Below are 15,286 nucleotides of genomic sequence, written 5' to 3'. Positions count from 1 at the left end.
TTTATTGCTAAGAGTATTCATAATGGTGGAATCTTCAAGAACCTCGTTTTCTATATTTTTTCCGTCATGTCATTTTCTGTATTTTTTTTCTCTTTATTCCATCATTCCATGTCCCTGCGAGTATTTTAAACACACTTGAGAGAGTGAGAAGAGAGTTTTTCTAGGGTGGCTCGGGTGGGGGAAAGATGTATTGATTTAGGTGGAACAAAACTTTGTATCATCTTGAAATGGGAGGTTTGAGGATAGGGGGTCTAAAAGCAATAAACTTGGCCTTATTAGGGAAATGGTGGTAGTGTTCCTTGACCGAGAAACATCCTTATAGGCATCTACAATAGCTAGCCTGTATGGCGTTGTGGAAGGATTGAGTCGGGTAGCGAGGGGAAATTCTAATTGCAAAGGGGGTCTGTAGGGAAGTATCATTATGGGCGAGATATAAATGCTCTTGGTATGGATTTTACCTCATCCTTTGTTAAAGAAAACTTGGGGACAGGTCGAGTGTATCCTTTTGGCTAGATCACTGCATAGGTGACACCCTACTATGTGAAGGTTATCCAAGATTATATAGTTTTGAATCGAATAGAAAAGTCTTGGTTAGAAATAGGGGTCAGTGGTCTGATGATGGTTAGCAATGGTCTTGGGACTGGACTAGATTTTCGAGAGGTCAGACTCTAGGGGAACTTACTAATTTGCTTTCTTAATTACAATCTCAAAAGCCTTCGTAGGACCGCAAGGACAAATAGTGGTGGAGTTTAGACGATAATGGTGAGTTTTCCACCAAGTCTCTAAAGATCCAAATTGAGGAAAAGTGGCTCCAAAATGGTGGCAAACCCCCATCAATGGAACAAATTGGTGTTGAGAAAAGAGAATATATTTGTGTGGCGAGCATCTCAGGGTCGAATTTCAGTTCGCAGAGCTTTGGATAAGTGTGTCATGGACTTGCATTTAGTCATGTGTCCAATTTGTGATAAAGCAGTCGAATCTGTAGATCAATTCATCGTCGAGTGCACGTTTGCGGCCAAAATCCAAACTTAGTTCGAGATTGGTGGGGACTGAACAAGGAGTTGCAATTCAGAACAACCGATCTTCTTTCATCATCATAGATCCACACATTTCTAACTGTGGGTGCAACGCCTCTTGTAAGACACGTATTTTATGGGCATACCTTTAAGATTGATGTACTGTAATGAGCCTTTAGAGATCATATCTTGAGTAGGGCTGAGCAAAACCCGAAAAACCCGCCCGAAGAAACCCGACATCGAACCCGAAATAATCGCCCGAACTACCCCGAAGTCCGAATCCGAGATTTATATCGGGTATTGTAGGATCGGGTAGGATCCCACGATCCATCACCCGAACCCGCCCGAAACCCGATCTCATTAGGCCTTATGGATTAAGTTGAGATGTTGGGCTTGGGCCTTTGATATGTAAACGGGCTTGCTTAGTAGTAGCCTACGGTAGAGATGGCCAAAAACCGGTCCCAGGCCGGTCCCAATCGGTCCTCACCATTCTCATAACCGGCCATAACCGGTCCCGGCGTAACCGGTCCCGGTCTCGGTCCCGGTCCCGGTCGAAAATTATAGGACCGGTATAGGTACTTTATAACCGGTTATGGGCCGCCGGTCCCGGTCCCGGTCCCAACCGGTCCTTCATTAAAAAAATAAGATTTTTTATTTTATTTTTTTAATGATATATATTTTTAATACATTATAAAATTTACAATTGGGTCACTCAAATACACTTTAAAAATGCGTTTTAATATAATTAAAATTACGTTTTCTTATAAAAATACATTATAAAATTATTTAAAAATACATTTATTTATAAAATTAATTGAATTTTCGGGCCGGGCCGGGCCGGTCCATAGTCGGTCCCATAACCGGTCCCGGTCGGTCCCGGTCCCACGAAACTACCAAAAACCTCAACCGGTCCCGGTTTTCGGTCCCATAACCGGTCCTTACCGGTCCAGGTCCCGGGCCGGTCCTTTGTCGGTCCCGGTCCCGGTCCTCCGGCGGTCCCGGGCCGGGCCGGGCCCATTTGGCCATCTCTAGCCTACGGTAGGGCAGTCATCGGCTCATCGCATACCGTCTTCCACTCTTCCTCTTGCGACTACGATACGACCTTCGTCCGACTACTACTGCCGCAGCCGTACCCGAAGACCGAAGTGCAAGATTCCGACCGCCACCTGCCGTCCGACTACGAGAGCTTCTTGGATGCAAATGCTTTATATGGTTGTATTGATTCCGAACTCCAAAGTGTAGCTTGCTCTTATGAACTCCAAAAGCTCAGCAGATTTACAAAATGAGAGCTATAGCCATATTATGTAAAGTTTTCTGGGATATTATAGGTGCTGCCATTGGGCTTGATTTTATTCTTTAGGTTCATAAAATTTTACACTTGGGTTATACTTATACACAATGCATTGATCACTTAGCTGCATATTGGTTTGTCTTTGTAAATCCTCAAACCCGATCTTCCCCGAACCCGACCCGAAAATCCTCAAACCCGATCTTCCCCGAACCTGACTACCCACGAACCCCGAACAATGTACTTCGGGGTATGTCTTTGTAAACCGAAACCCGATCGGGTTACCCATTTTTGGGCCCGATCCGATCCGACCCGTCCGATGCTCTCCCCTAATCTTGAGTGGCTTTGGGCCTTAAGAGCTTATGGTACGGGCCAGTTCTAGTAGAGAAAAGTGAAATCGGGAACAAAACAGATTTCTCGCTACTAGGCCACAGGAAAAGCCACACAACTCTTTGTTTCAACAAAACGGGTTGCGAGCGACTTACCATGCGACTAAGGTCGCGGAAATGCCCAGATCGGGTTTTAAACCCTATTTTTTAGCTAGGGTTTGTCCATTGCACTTCAATCCTATCTCATTTTGGGCGCTTTTTGGGAGTTGTTGGTAATACTTTTGGAGCTTTTTGAGGAGATTCAACTTGGATATTTCAAGGGATTGAGCCTAGATCTTGCAAGTTTGAAGAGGTAAGCATTATAAGATCTATATTTGGGTTTTTGGTGGTTTGAAACTAGAGTTAATGTGTGGTACTTCTTTGGCTTGGACAATAGTTTTGGAGATGGGTTTGAAATCTAGGTTTAACTTAACCTAGTGAGGTGAGTTCAAGTTACTTTGTAAAAACTATCTATATGCCAAAATGTGTGTTTTAAAATATTAATGTTTTTTACTTGATATTTATCAAATGTGATGAGTATTTGATGAAGTACGCATATTTGGTAAACTTGAGTCAACAAATCTTGTAAAACACTTATGTTTGGGTTTTTAGGTATTTTGATGAATAAATCTCCAAAATGTACCTTTGGTGGTTTATTGTACAAATGGATATTCATTTGATATTAATGTATTTTGATGTATTTGATTTTATTAATTGTTGTGAAATGCATGTTATTGTGTTATGAGACATTTTGGAGATAATAAGATATGATTTCATTTGGAAATGGTTTGTCTCAATGGGTTTGTGGGTTAATCATTTCCTTGGAGCATGTATTTGCATAAACATTAGTCAAATATGTTTCATTCCTTTCGATTACTTTTATTTTATAGTCAATGGAATTATTAAGCATTTGGCTCGGTTTTGACTTCAATGGGTCTTGGGGACATTTGTCCGATTTAATTTGCTTTATGATGGGCTTTTGGGGTTATATGTGGTTATGACATATTTATTTGATATATTACACATTTTGTGCACGTTAGTCATTCAATTAGTGTCGTGTAATTTTAGACTGTAATACAATGGATCCATAGGCATGAGAATCGTTTTATGGAATATATAAGGGATGAGAATCTCTATTTCTAAATTGGAAATAGTCATTGTGATTATTATGTAATTTCCAAGTTAACAAGCTTATTATCTCAATTGACTATAGATTGGATTTGGTTGATGTCACTGGTTATTATCTCATTCAACTATAAATTGGATTTGGCTGATGTCAATGATTAATTATCCATAAGAGATGCTCATATAACATTGATTGTGGCTTATGTGTTCGTCACAATTGATGGATACAGGTCTCCCCCGTCACCAGGTGTTATTTTGGGTATAGTATTATCTTTATTTGTAGTGTTGCTTTCAAGTATGGAGTATTCTTCTAATATTTGTGATTTTGGGTTTGAACCTTATTTGTCATTTTCGGGACATTCTGAATATTAGAGTCTTTTATCCACGATTAAAATAATTGGAAAGATGTTGTTTTTACGTTTAAGACATTTCATTTGAGAAAAAAATTATATTTAATAAGCAATCTTTTAATTTTACCGTTGTATTCTTATGATGAAAACTGATTAAGCTTACAAGGCGTTAAGTCTAACTTTTTTCTTTGCTAGCATATACATCAGGTCTTTGGGAAACGATACTAGCGACAATATAATGTGGTCAGTGCTAGTTAAAGGCACGAGAAGAATCTAGTCATTTGATGAAGTATTCCGCATTTGAAGGTAGCAACTGCTATTGGGTTTTAGCAACACCCGACCTTGACAATATCTTAAATAAGACTTAATTTATCAATTGTTAATGTTAAATCTAGTTTTGCTATTGGAAATAATTTAAGCATTGATTTACAAAAAGGGATTTATATCCTTATTTGATGTATTATCAAAAATTTGAATTTAGTCGCTCATTACAAATTTGAGGGTGTTACACCTTGCTACCGTTTCGGTTACGTGTTACATGGTATGGAAGCATCAAAATGATGTCATTTTCAGGTAAAAGTCGCTCACGACAGATCTTTTGCTTGACGATATACAAGTTCGTTCCTTCATGTCGGTTTCAAATAGACTCCATGAGGGATCTATTTTATGAGACGTGTGGTTTACTTCATCCCAACTTACCCCTATGTTCGACTAATCGTTTCATGTTCCACTTCGTGTCCCCGCAACGGGGAGGTTTGGCTTCATTTTTCTCCTTTTTTGTAATCCTTTGTGTTCTTTTGATTGTGTTTGGACACTTTGTTGTTTGGTTTTGTATCTCTGGTTCATTCTTACTTACCATACTTTGATGGAAGCATAAAACTTTTCAAAAAAGGAAGTTTGGAAGAATTGGTTCGAGTGGTTAACGGAATATAGTTACGATACGACGTTTGAGAAAAGGGTGGTGTGGGTAAGTCTCATAGGTCTTCCCCCTCATCTAAGAATTGAATCTAACATCCGGTCAATTTTGGGGAAATATGGTCGTCTGCTTTCACCGATCGATTGCGAATGGAAATCTCCTGATATTTCATGTCTAAAAGCATGCATTCTCACTAGTGTTCATAAAAAATTAGATGAGCATTTTCTTGTTAATCGGAAGAATAAGTCGTATAGGATATGGTTATCGATATGAGTGGTTCCGGTTCCGGTTCCTAAAATACGGAACCGATTGAGAACGGTTCCGGTTCTCAATTTTTTGGAACCGCTACCCGCCGGGTACCCGGTATTTTTCAATAAAAAAATAATTATTATTTTTTAATACCAAATTTATATTAGGTTTACATCTTGAAAGCATACCGTCATCTTCATTTTTCATCTAAATTCTTCATATAAAATTATTCGTATTTTTTCAAATTGTGTGTTCACTTGGATTCATAGTATGTAATCGTTAAACTTTGAACATTTATCATTATAGTATGTAATCGTTAAACTTTGAACATTTACCATTATAGTATGTAATCGTTAAACTTTGAACATTTTCTATTAGTCTATTATGGTTTGTAATCGTTAAACAATATGTGTAACCATTATTCTGTATAATTTGTATTCTTGTTTATTTATTTAGTGTTTTGGCAATATTTTATTTTTTATTTTTAAATAACAAAATTTTAATATTTTAGGAAGCGGGTACCCGGAACCGGAACCGGAACCGGAACCGGTTCCCGGCGGTTCCGGTTCCGGTTCCAAAAATTTTAGAACCGCTCTAACCGGTTCCGGTTCCGGTTCCGGTTCCAATATCTCAAGAACCGCCGGTTCCGGGTACCCGCCTATGCTCACCCCTAGTTATCGGAGTTACGAGAATCATGGGTCCCGGATTTCGCACGTGATAAGGAAGTCGTCGATGATTCGGATGAGGAGATGTACTCTCAAGACTCGGACGGTAAAGTTGGACAAAATTATGATGATTTCGAAATCTTTGAACGAGAGAATGCAATAAAATCGTCGGAGATGATGGCGCCGAAAATGGGGGAGGGGAATGACAAGTCGCTGGCAAATATGGTAGTTGAAGAGGTTGTTCTCGAAGAGGGAGAGATATCTATTACCCGGTCCCAAAAAAGTGGCTAATGATGAGGTTGGCTCTTTTTTCATGCAGAGTCAACATGAGCCGTTGTCAAAAAGTAGTGGAAAGGAGGCTGTAGACTTTTCTAAACATGATGATGGGTATTTTGGCCTAGTTTCTAGTGGGCTGGATGATCAAGAAGAGATTATGGTTAATGGGCCCAAGATTGTTAAAGATGATAGGATAAAAAAAAATTTAATGATGGTGACTTTTTAAAAGATAAGCCCAATGACCATACCTTTGACCTGAACGTACTGTAACATCTTCATTTTCACTATGCGTTGTGTCACGTAATTCTCATTAAATAACAATAAATAACCCCAAAATATAGTGGCTAATAAAACCTTATTACAGCGGAAGTCTTACAAATTCAATTAAAATTAATAACTCAACGCTAACCCGTCTCATACCGAGTTACATTACAAAATGCGTTTAAGCATAAACCTAACCATCCGAAATATAACAATAATATAATTGTCTAGGAGAGAATCTCGCTCTTGTCCACCCTTGAACCTCTTGCACCTGAGATGCATACTAATAGTCAGCTTTATAAAGTTCGGTGAGTTGATGGTTTTTGTGCACAATCATACACACCTCATCATGCATAAAACAAACAATGCCCCAAATAAAATAATATGCACATTTGTTTCAAACCTTTTTAAAATAATAATGAGATCTCTTAATTTCCCGTCAGGTTAAGGTCTTACCGTCATCGGCACTTCCCCGGGTTACACGGCTATCCCTTGTACAGTCACCCATCCCTAGGCTAGGATGTGCCCTCCCTATGACTTTTGACCCCTTCCCATACCCGACAAAAATATTAACCCGTTTATAACATGCTAATTAATGTTTGAAAACACGTAAACAAATAGAATGCAACCCACAATGATAATTCATATACATGTAATAAACCCATAAACATGTACATAAAAAAATAATGTAATGCTCAAATAATTTGTACGTAAGCATGCATCCCAATTAAAATCTCATGAAGACTCACCTGAATAGCTCTGTTTGGCTAAACCTCGTCCCTGAGTAATATCCTATAACATGTAATTATATTTCAATAATTAGAGTATTGACATTTCCCCAAAAAATCAACCCGAAAATCAAATGGGTCAACCTTAGGGTGGGCATGGTCAACGGGTCAACCCCAAGCATACCTCGTCGCCATATACCCCCCTCCCCAATGGAATTTTTCATATCCAAAATAAATAACGACGTATTAAACCCAACATTTAATTATATACGGTTCTCGTTATAAAAACGTCCGATCCCCCAATTATCTAGTCACAACTCCCGAAATAAGTTATTAAATTATTTTTTATAATTTAAATATGAAAMTCCWATTAATTAATAACTTTTACAATTGATGTCCAAATTTTAACCAACTTAATCGAAACATCCCGATTTATTTCGATTAATCCAAGTAAATAAACGAGCCTCAAATCTCTTTTCAACAAAATCTTATATACAATATTAATCCCAAATCGTATCCAAATTTACAGCCCCTACGGTTCAATATTAAACTCGTATTTTGAGTTTTTGTACCCGAATCTCGTCGAGCCGCCGCCACAGCAGCTTCTAGCCTAAATCGCTCGACATACAAGTCACCATAGCCTACGAGACTTATACCAACAGAAAGGTAATTGAAAAATAAAGCCAACCATATATTATACATCAATTTTGGTTGAGTATTTTACCTCCAATCGCCGTTTTTGTGCGGAATGACCCTATGTCGCTTCAAACTCGATATCTCTCTCGTTTCTTGATGAAATCTCGAAATTCCAAAGACGTTTACTCCCTTACACCCTTAGGAATGTCTCCACAAAATTTCAATCGAAAACTCCAATTTATAAATGGTCAAACGGTCTCTAGAATAGGAAAAACGTGAATTTGGGGAATGATTTCCCAATCTCATCACTTCCAAATTAATTTTTTACTTTTGGCAGAAATAGTCCCTTTTGTTTTTCTTTCTGCATTTTCATCCCAAATCAATTAAATACAAAATGTTTTTTTTAATTGATTTTATTTATTGCAATAAAATCATATTTTTCGAGTATCGACACTTTRATCYCGTATGTCGTTTACTCTTTAAATTTTAACCCTTAACATTTATTTATTTTACGAATAATAAATTTTTAGGGTGTTACACGTACCATTTACATCGTCTTCCTCGTCAAGAAGTCAAGGGCAGAATTTTTCACTTCCAAAAGCATGTCAAGGAGATCAAAGTTTAAAGATTCGTCAGCCATGATCTGGGATAATCGTAGAAATGTGAGGAATCGTATTCTCCAATCTCAACGATCTACATTTGCGATGTCAATTAGATCTACCCCTTTATCGGCAGTACCTGCAGGCGTGGTTACTGAGCAGGAATCGGGTGAGCAAAGATTGGAAGCAGAAGTTCTGGAAACAATGAATTTTGGGAAGGAGATTGGTTTTCAGATGGACGGTTTTGAAGAAGTAACCAGGCAGTTGCTATCAGGAAATAAGAAGCAATCAAATGTTCCCCAATGAATATGTTCTCTCTAAACGTAAGAGGTATTGGGGGTAATCAGAAAGCGTAATGGGTGAAAAGACTGATTAAATAACACAAGGTGAACTTCCTTTCGATTCAAGAAACTCAATTTGCGAATCCGGGTAATGTCAATCCTTCGATTCTCTGGTGTAATTCCAATTTTGATTTTGAGGTTGTAGCTTCTCAAGGGAGATCGGGGGGTCTGGTGTGCATTTGGGACTCCAACTTATTTGTGAAATCTCAATGTTTGAAACATTCCAATTTCATTATCGTTATTGGGCGTATAAAAGGGTTAAACACTGATGTTTTTGTGGTAAATGTATACGCTCCTAGACAGCTCAATTCTAGATTGAACTTGTGGACCGAATTAAGTAATCAGGTTCATTCTAGGAGTGGTATATGGATTTTGATGGGAGATTTTAATGAATTAAGGGACAGAGGGGAGAGAATTGGCTCAACTTTTTCCTCTGCTGGTGCAAAATTTTTTAATGGATTCATAAGAGATTCTGAGTTAAACGAAATTAAGCTTGGGGGAAGGTTGTATGCTTGGATGAGTGATGATGGGACCTCTCTTAGTAAATTGGATAGATTTTTTGTCTCATCGGAGTTCTTGTCGATGTGGCCAGACGCAAATGCTACGATTCTTGCAAAAGAATATTCAGACCATTGCCCGATTGTTCTCACTTGCAATTCAGCGGATTTTGGTCCCACTCCATTTCGGTTCTTTAACTCTTGGCTTGTTCATAAAGATATTCGGGATTTAGTTCATACTGCTTGGAACTCAATTAAGTGCAGGAGTACGGCTGATTTGACATTAGCAGCCAAATTAAGAGCGGTAAAAGGGGCGATTAAGAAATGGAAGGTCGATGTATTGTATAAAGAAAAATATAGTATTAAAGAAATCAAAAAGAAAATTGATGATCTGGAAACAAAGGCAGAATCGGGTCCTCTTTCGGATGCTGAAATTGAAGATAGAAAAAAATGGAAGGCAAAAGTAAAACATCTGGAATATGCCAATACTTTGGATTTGAAACAGAGAGCCAGAGTGAAATGGGTGATCCATGGAGATGAGAACTCTTCTTTCTTTCATGGGGTTGTAAACGCAAACAAGAACAGACACAAGATTAATGGTCTCGTTGTTAATGGGGTATGGGAAACTAATCCGAAGTCGATTCAGAATGAGGCGTTTGGGTTCTACTCAAACAAATTTTGTGAACATATGCATTCTCGCCCAAAGTTTCAAAGTTCGTTATTCAAAAAACTTCCTGTTGAAGATAAGACCTTTATTGAAGCCCCGTTTTTCACGGAAGAAATTAAAAGGGCCGTTTGGTCTTGTGGAAGTGAGAAAGCCCCAGGACCGGATGGATTTACTTTTAAATTCATCAAGCATTTTTGGTCTCTTGTCGAAAAGGATGTGATCAGAGTAGTGGAATTTTTTGAAGTTCATGGCTATTTCTCTCAAGGATGTAATTCTCCTTTCATCTCTCTATTCCCCAAGATCAATGATCCTCTTGTAATAAAAGATTTTCGCCTGATAAGCTTGATCAGTTGTGGGTATAAAATTGTAGCTAAGCTATTTTCGATGAGGTTGAGGTATGTAGTTGGAAAAGTAGTAAGTCCGGCACAACTAGCTTATATCGAAGGAAGACAAATGTTGGATGGGCCATTAATGCTTAACGAAGTTYGTAATTGGGCAAAARGATYGAAAAATGAGATGTTTCTTTTTAAAGTTGATTTTGAGAAGGCGTTCGATAGTCTTAGCTGGAGTTTTATCGATTCTATGCTGGAACAAATGGAATTTGGCATTAAGTGGAGGACTTGTCTTGCTTCTGCTAAAGCATCAGTTTTGATTAATGGAGCACCAACTGATGAATTCCCCATCTCGAGGGGGGTGAGGCAAGGTGACCCCCTCTCGCCATTCTTTTTTATCATTGCAATGGAGGGTTTGCATATCGCAATGATGGAGGCAACAAACAAAGGCTTTTTCCATGGAGTGTCTCTCCCAAAAAATGGTCCCACTTTATCACATTTTCTCTTTGCTGATGATGTAATTTTCCTAGGGAAATGGGTGGCGTCAAATATGTATACAGTGACCAGGCTGCTGAATTGCTTTTATCTCGTTTCAGGTCTAAAGGTGAACTTCTCCAAAAGTAAGGTGTTTGGCATTGGTGTACATGAAGATGAGGTACAAATCTTTTCCAATTTCCTTAAATGTGACCGAGCAAAGCTACCATTCTCCTATCTTGGGGTCACTGTGGGGGCAAACATGAACCTTGCTCGGAACTGGCAACCAATAATTGACAAGGTGAATAATAAACTTTCGAAATGGAAAGGAAAAAATTTATCTTTTGGAKRWAGGGTAACACTCTGTAAATCGGTCTTGGGTAGCATTCCTTTGTATTTTTTTCTCACTTTTTAAAGCCCCCGATAAAGTAATAGAGGCAATTGAAAAAATAAGAAGAAGATTTATATGGGGCTTGAATGCATCTGGGARGTCTAAGRTTAATTGGGTGAAGTGGCAGAATGTTGTTGCTCCTAAACAAATGGGTGGACTCGGAATTGGCTCGCTCAATGCTGCCAACATTTCTCTCTTGATAAAATGGTGGTGGAGGTTAAAGATAGAAGAGCATGCCTTATGGGCAAGTTATTAAAGCGATTCATGGGGTGTCAGGTGCAGATTCAAACTCCATGGCTAATCCGAGGTGCTCTGGTGTGTGGCTAAATATTGTAAAGGCAGGTATGGCTCTATTCCCTCTAAATGTTGATTTAGATCGCTTATTCATTCGTGTTATGGGTAATGGGGAGGAAACAAAATTTTGGATTGACAAATGGGCTGGTAACAATATTCTTAACAGTATGCTCCCTGACTTGTTTATTCTTGAAAGAAATAGATCATGCTTCATTGCTGATCGATATATACTCCAAATAGTAGCGATGGGAGGTTATGGAATTGACCTTGGTTGGAGAGTCCAATCGTTAATAGCAGGCTTTCAGATAGAGTTACCGAATTACAAAATGTGGTAAGGAATTATGAGTTCTCTAATGGTAGGTATAAATGGATATGGGTGGGGGATAGTACTGGGATCTTCACTGTCAAATCCATGAGAGCTATTTTGGATGAGAAACTTAATGGTAATGTTGTGGGGCAATCAATATGGTGCAAATGGCTTCCGATAAAAATAAATTGCTTCTTATGGAGGCTTTTTCTGAGAATTCCTACAAGACAGAATCTTGGTTCAAGAGGTATACAATTGCAAACTGATTCTTGCCAGCTTTGTGGAAGAGAAGTGAAAACGGAAGAACATCTTTTTTACGTCTGTGAAAAATCAAAAGAGATATGGAGATGGGTCGAGAGATGGTGTGATATAAACTTTGGCAATCATTCTTCCCTTGATCAGATGGTGGTCAATCTGATTGAATGTGCCAAATCGAAGAAACAAAGAAAAATGATCGAGGCACTTATCGGGAGCATTCTTTGGTTWACATGGAAGGCAAGAAATGATGTGATCTTCAATAACAAAAGGTTCTCGTGGGAAGCAGTGATGGTGGATTCTCAAGCTATGCTTTTTACTTGGATTAAATTTAGATCTAAATATAATATTGATTGGTCTAGATGGGATTGTAATCTGTTAGCTTTATTTTAACTCTTTTGTATCTTTTCTAGCGTCTTGCTAGTTTTTTTATAGCTTTTTTTAGGATGTTTGGGAGGAGATGATGATTGTACCGAAGCTCTTTTCCTTAACATTCTTTTTTTTGCCGTTAAAAAAAAACTTGAAATAAATGAAGATGTATGGAATCAAGAGTGAAAGTTGGTGGAAAAGTCAACTATAAAAATATTCAACTAAATTTAAAATATTTTTTTCTGTAAAGTTGTCAGCTTTTCTTAAAAAAGAATGAAAAGTAATTTATTAATCCATTTATTTTTTAAAATCCCATTTACTTTAAAGTAATGATTTTCGGAAAAGTAAATTACAAATTTGGGTCCTTTTGGTTTTATCTCCACGGTTTAAAATCTACAAGTCAAAGTAGGGGTGAGCAGCGGAAAATTGAAACTATTTTGGAACTGTCGGTTCTGGAACCAGAACCAATATGAGTGGTTCTGTTTCCTAAAATACGGAATTGATTGAGAATGATTCTGGTTCCGGTTCTTAATTTTTCAGAAGCATTACCCGTTGGGACTGGGTATCCGGAACCAGCAGGTACCCGATATTTTTCAATTAAAAAAATATAAATTTTTTTTATATAATTTGTGCAAAAAAATTATAATTTGTGTAATTTTATGTTAAAAACATGTGCAATTTTCTATACAAAGTTTGTGCAGTTTTTTTATATAAAATGTGTAGTTTTTTTGTTAAAAATATGTGTTGTTTTTAGTTAAAAATATGTGCAGCTTTTTTAACACTCAATTATTCACAGGTACCATACGAGGTTGAGAATGTGATGGGTATGCAAGAAGTTGAAACCAGATTCAGAATTTGAGATAAAATGATTCGTATTTTTTTAAATTGTGTGTTTAATTGGATTTGTAGTATGTAATCGTTAAACTTTGAACATTTACAATTATAGTATGTAATCGTTAAACTTTTAACATTTACAATTATAATATGTAATCGTTAAACTTTCAACATTTACTATTAGTCTATTAGTGTTTTGGTAATGTTTTATTTTGTATTTTTAAATAACAAAATTTTAATATCTTAGGAAGCGGGTACCCGAAACCAGAACCGGTTCCCGGCGGTTCCGGTTCCGGTTCCAAAAATCAAGAACCGCTCTAACCGGTTCAGTTTCTGGTTCCAATATTTCAAGAACCGTTGGTTCTGGTTCCTGTCAAATAGGGTAGATACCCGCCTATGCTCACCCCTAAGTCACAGTGGTTTAAAAAAATTGGAAGAGAGGGACAATTTAGACTTTTTACATTTTCCTGATTTATTTTTGAAAAAAAAAGTGTGATAATATTACATTTTCCTGGTTACAGATACCTGGATTGACAGGAATGATGGCTACACGATTATACGAAGGTTGTTCTTCCCTTTTCCCATCGATATCTGTTTGTGAGCCTCCTCCCCTTGATTTCTCTCTTTAATCTATACTTTTTATTTAGATCGTTAGGTTTAATATAACTACGATAAATTAAATCCATAATTCAGTCAGCAGAAGCGGACCACACCCTCAATAAAGAATCGTCCATGTAATCATTGTTTCCCCTTTTAGGGTTTTGGTTATAAATTTGTACTGTATGTGTTGTTGATGTTCTTTTATCTTCTTCATGGATTTTCGTTTGAATTTTTTTTGTTATGAATATGCATCTGGATTGATGTTCTACATGAACATGAATGTTCAAGTTTAAGATTAATTTAACCAAAATCAACAACTATTATTGAGTTGAATAATACGTCATTTGTCAAATCATTTGGATTTCCGTTAGTTTTTATTTGATTTACAGTTCTTGAGTTTGTTATTTAATTTGATTTACAGGTTGCTACTTATTTGTCTTTTATTTCTGGTTTACTGGTCTTTACAATCTGAATTCATTCTAACGAAATTTAATTTATTTGCTTAATTTTTACCTTCTAATTCTTTTTGCTATTGTTACATTTTTTTTCATTAAATATTAAGCATTATGACTTATCTTTCACTAGATTTTTCATAAATAAGTTTAACATCAAATGTCAACATGTTTTGTTTATTGCAAATTGGTTTAATGGTTTCTTCCTCTAGTTATCTGGTCAATTATGAATTACTCGAATTTTATATTAATATTTAATGTATTCATATGCTTTCAGTTTAACCGGGATTAGTAAAATATATAAATAATAGTGTAATGTGTTCGGTTTAACTAAAATATTTAAAAAAAAAATTAACCTCAAAATAAATGGGATAAGTCATCTTCATTGGGTTAACTGAATTGTTTAATTTGAAAACTAAATAACCCGAAATTATTTGGGTTCAAATGGGTTATTGATCTTGAAATATCTTTTACATCTCTATTTAACGATAAAAGTTTCTAGATCTACCATCGATAAACAGAACTGCTCTGAGTTTGATATTTTTCCAAACCGACACGCGAAATAATAAAAATTTAACAAAACCAAATCGCTCCGTTTAATAATTTTTACGTTAAATAAAAAACATGAGAGTCGTAAAATACTTTTTTATTTTATTTTTCTCTTGTGTGAGTTTAATAAAATGAAAATAAGGAAACAAAATATTCCGGTCGACCGACGTCGTATTTGTTCTCATATTGTGTACAAAACATCGCCTACATTATTTTGTGCTTTTTATCTTTTATGTATATAATTTCCACCCTTAAAGCATGCCGCCAATCCCGGTCTCTAAATTGGCTCACGTTTCTATGCCTTTTTATATCAATATAACATAATGAAATATGAATGTTTGTGTTATATTTTAGAGGAATTTTATATAAAACAAGAATAAAATAAAGTGAAACATACTTATATTTTATTAATATAATTTTAGAATAAAATTTAGTTTTTTTTTAAAT

This window comes from Cynara cardunculus (genome assembly GCF_001531365.2).
Source record: "Cynara cardunculus var. scolymus isolate 2C chromosome LG 15, CcrdV1, whole genome shotgun sequence".
Taxonomy (NCBI): domain Eukaryota; kingdom Viridiplantae; phylum Streptophyta; class Magnoliopsida; order Asterales; family Asteraceae; genus Cynara; species Cynara cardunculus.
The sequence above is the reverse complement of the archived record's forward strand: the minus strand, read 5'-3'. Positions refer to the sequence as shown.